The following is a 4,382-nucleotide window of genomic DNA, read 5'->3' on the forward strand; positions in this document are numbered from 1 at the left end:
AAGAATGGCTATTTGGGGTATACAGAAGCACAAGAACTGACACCCTGGGATTGGAGCAGAAATCACTACAGAAAGTATGTGGATTTCACACTGATTTCTTTCTCTTCACTTCAGAAACAAAAAAGAACTGCTATTTGGGGTATACAAATTCCCGAAAACGGACACCCTTGGAGCAAAAATCATTACAGCACAGTACAGTAAAAGCAGCTGGACACTACAGGCAGAACGTGCAGTGTGAAGTACCGGAATTTGAAAATGGCTGCCTCTTCTATAGTCTGTGTGACATCACATAAGCCTGCCGGTTGCTGATTGGCTTACAGTTCATGCACATGTGATCGAGGGTGTTTCTTTCGCCTTCCCAGAGTTCTCTGCACTGTGTAATACGTTGTACTCGCACCCACTTTTGGCAATAAAGGAGGGGAGGGGGGAACTTAGTTCCCACGAATCACCATAAACTTCGGCTTCGCAACAAATCAAATTTTTCCTGAAATTCTAACCAAAGTTAGAATTGTTAGAATCCATTCACCCATCTCTAATCTAGATCCCTTTTGAAGCTCTCTGCTGTCCCTACTGTGACCAGCGCCTGAGGCAGGCTATTCCACCTATTCAGAGTTTTTACAGTAAAGAAGCCTTGTCACCTCTGGAGACTAAACCTTATTTTCTCCAGATGTAGAAAGTACCCCCTTATCTTTTGATGTAGTTTTACCTCGAATAAATTTCCACCATATTTTTGTATGGATCATTAATATATTTCTATAAATTTATCCTGCCCCCCACCCCCACCTCCTAGTGGTCTCTTTTTGAGACTGACTAATTTAAATTCTTTTAATCTTTTCTTATAACGTAGACCCTCCATACCCCTTTCATTTTCAGGGCTCTTCATTGCACCCTATCCAGCAACACGGCATCCTTTTTATGGACTGATGCCCAGAACTGAACTGAATAATCCAGGTGAGGCCCAGCTAATGCTTTGTACAGTAGTAATATTACCGTAAATGCCTATCCCAAGAGTCCATGTCTATTCTGATACATAATTTGATTCTGCTGGATTTAGAGGCAACTGACTGACATTTCATTTTATTGTTTAATCTGTGATCTACTAGTACAACCAGGTCCTCCTCATCAAGGGACTCTCTATAAATGATTCCTGCCAAGCCAATTGACCTTATTTTTCCCATTAGGTGTCTATGTCGAATGCCTTTACAAAACCCAAGAACACGATATCGACAACAGTTCCTGTGTCAAGGCATCTGTTCCCCTCTTCATAAAAGCAGGTTAGTCTGAGTACATCTGTTCTTAGTTGTTGCTGCCCAAAAAATAAACTAATCCTACCACTGCACAGTACCCTAACCACACAGCTAAAATAACAAAGCAGTTTAGCACATACTTGACTGGCTCAGCCAGAGCCCTGACCTAAACCCAATTGAGAATCTTTGGAGACACTTTAAAAATGGCTGTTCCCCAATCCCAATGTTCACCAGCCAACCTAAGGGAACAGGAAAGGATCTGCAGGAAAGAATGGCAAGAAAAACATTCCCAAGATGACTCATGGCTGTCCAAGCTCAAAGGGGATGCTTCTACTCAATACCAAGCAAAGGGTCTGAATGCTTATGACCATATAATATTTCAGTATATTTAATCAAGTACAATTAGTTTATTTAAACACAGCTGGACTCCAATGAAGGAGTAGAACCATCTTAAGGAGGATCAGAAGGAAATGGACAGCATGTAACTTAAATATGATGTCACAGCAAAGGGTCTGAATACTTATAACCATGTGATATTTCAGTTATTCTTGTTCAATAAATTAGCAAAAATATTTACATTTACATTTTCTCTGTCAATATGGGATGCAGAGTGTACATAAATGAGCAAAAAATATTACTTTTTTGATCTTACCAATACTATCCGAACCCACTGTATCTTTGTTGAGACCTCCCGATCCCATGCATAATTAATTGAAAAGGACTAAGCTGCAGCACCGAGAAAAGGAACCACAGAAAAATGGTAGACAGTGGTAGGTGACCACACACCTTTGCACTTTGCCACAGAGGATCATTAGCCAGTGCAGGGTGCATTGACATGGAAAAAGGCTAATGGCTGATGGGTCATGGCCCAGGAAGTCCCCTTGAGTTATGTTTCAAACAGTGGTTGATACTGTGGTATACTATAATATGCCATGCAATAAAACAAGGCAGAAATTTAGGGGCGATGCTGTATGAAATTGAGATTTTTCATATAATCAAGATTCACATCCACAATCTAGTCCCTGATTTGTAAAATAAATTAGGACTCACTCTAATTTTTCACAGAACGAAAACTAAGATTTATTTTTACAGGTGTTTATACAGGCAAGCTGCATATATGACATTAAATGAGGAGGGGGCTGTATATATGAAATTAAATGAGGAGTATGGATATATGTATATATAAAATGAAAGCATGTGAGGTATATAAAAAATTAAAGAAATAGGCTGTATATGTAAAATGAAATGAGCAAGGGGACCTGTATAAATACAAAGCAAGGAGGAGGGGGACCTATATTTACATAATGAAAGGAGAAAGGGAAGGTAATATATATATAAAATAAAAACAGGAGGGGATGTATATAAAATGAAGGGGGGTAGTGTATGTGAATTTTTTAGAATTTGGAGGCATATTGGATACATTCCGGGTGCATGACACGTGGTTCTTACTTTGCATTTAGAACCTCAAAGCAAGCACCCAGGGACGGGGCTCCGTCTGAATCCATATGCATTTTCTTTGAAATGCATGCAATTACTAACACCTGGTGTTTTTCTTTTTTTTTTACATGCAAAACACTAGCTGCTTGTTATCGATCGCATGTATTTTAATGGAACCGCATATATGCTGAGCTTTGCCCCTGGACACCCTGTGTAATTTCACTTTTTGCATTTAAAACGTACTGGGGCACATTTACTTAACAGTCCCTGGGCGTTCTCTGATCCGGAATGTCCGACTGGAATCTATTGTGCCGCGTTTCACTTAGATTGTGCGCCCAATTTCCTGCATGTGTCACTCAGTCCGTATCCATCGCATGCGACACAATCCCCTTCTAAATAGCTGTCACTCTAGAAAAGAGAGGGAAAGCGGATGTGCAAACAAGATAAATTTTATTATTTCATCAATATACAAAGATAAAAACATTTAAAAACCCAAAAAATGGGAAAAAGAACACAATGGTCTCTCCTCAGAGAAATATTTCATATATGTACAACCAACAATGGATAACAAAGCTGCTAAATATAAAGGTGTAAAAATATGCACAAAATCACATGTAATAATAAGGTGCAAAGTGCCTAGGCTGAATACATACAAAGGTTCTTGGACTGTGTGCTGTGTGGTGTACAAGACAAGTAGAGACAGTGTCTCAATGCAAGGTGTTTACATATTATGAGATCAAAAAACGAAACAAAACATAGATAAAGTGCTGCGTGCAAAAAATAGCAGCTAGTGGTGTAGATACACAATTCAAGTAGATACAATAAAGCAGTACATCACATTATATTACCTAATGTAGAGCATGAAGAGGAGAGACCACAAATGCCCCACGCGTATCGCCCGTCTGGCAATAGCTGTCACAGCGCCTCAAATCCCGAAAATTTCCAAAATCCAACGAAAGTGCGTTCCGTGGATCCTTAGTAAAAAAGCCCCACTGTGTGCAAATTAATAATGGGGCACTTTTGGGACATTTTGATTTGGCAGCACTGTGTATAATTCAATATGGGTACAATAATAATTATTTAGAGGCTATGTATATAGTGCCAAAAGGACATCTACCACCAGGATGAAGGATTGTAAACCAAGCACACTGACATACTGGTGTGTGTCCCTCTGACAGGATCTAGTCTTCTTTAAAGGGGTTGCATGGTCAAAAACATTGGCCTTAAATATTACCCTTAACAATAATCAAACCTATGACTAATTTAATGTTATAAACAATTCCTGGTCCTTTGTGAGGTATAAAACAAATGTTTTATTCACAGACAGCATTTGTGAACCCCCTAATCTCCAAGGATACGACAAGGAGACTTACTGTACAGTCGCGCATGCGTCTTGCGATGTCTGTGGTCCGCGGCTGCTCACTCACATCCACACATGAGAGGGTGTGTGCACGCTCTACTGTTTACAGATCAGCAGATGCTTAAACAGCCAATCAGGGAATAGTGTGTGCAGTGTCCGTAGGAGCTGAGGATCCTGGGAGTTGCAGTCTTTCTGCGGAGCGTGGCGGCCATATTTAGTCGTTTTTACCATGCCAGAAGGATTAAAAGGTAAAAAGCAGTTTAAAAAACTTTTTCACACCCCAAAAAATTGGAGGACCTTGGAAAATGAAAAAAGGAGCGTCTAATAGAGATGCTCTG

General features: G+C 39.8%; 1 long non-coding RNA gene across 1 annotated transcript; it reads left to right on the forward strand.

Annotated features, from left to right (window-relative positions):
* The first annotated feature begins 313 nt into the window (after positions 1–313).
* On the forward strand, positions 314–1,341 carry LOC140120549 (uncharacterized). The gene is made up of 3 exons (XR_011853865.1): positions 314–377; positions 874–951; positions 1,182–1,341. It is a non-coding gene; the product is annotated as an uncharacterized lncRNA (long non-coding RNA).
* Positions 1,342–4,382: the final 3,041 nt, after the last annotated feature.

The sequence above is a fragment of the Engystomops pustulosus genome, chromosome 3 (genome assembly GCF_040894005.1).
Source record: "Engystomops pustulosus chromosome 3, aEngPut4.maternal, whole genome shotgun sequence".
NCBI lineage: Eukaryota > Metazoa > Chordata > Amphibia > Anura > Leptodactylidae > Engystomops > Engystomops pustulosus.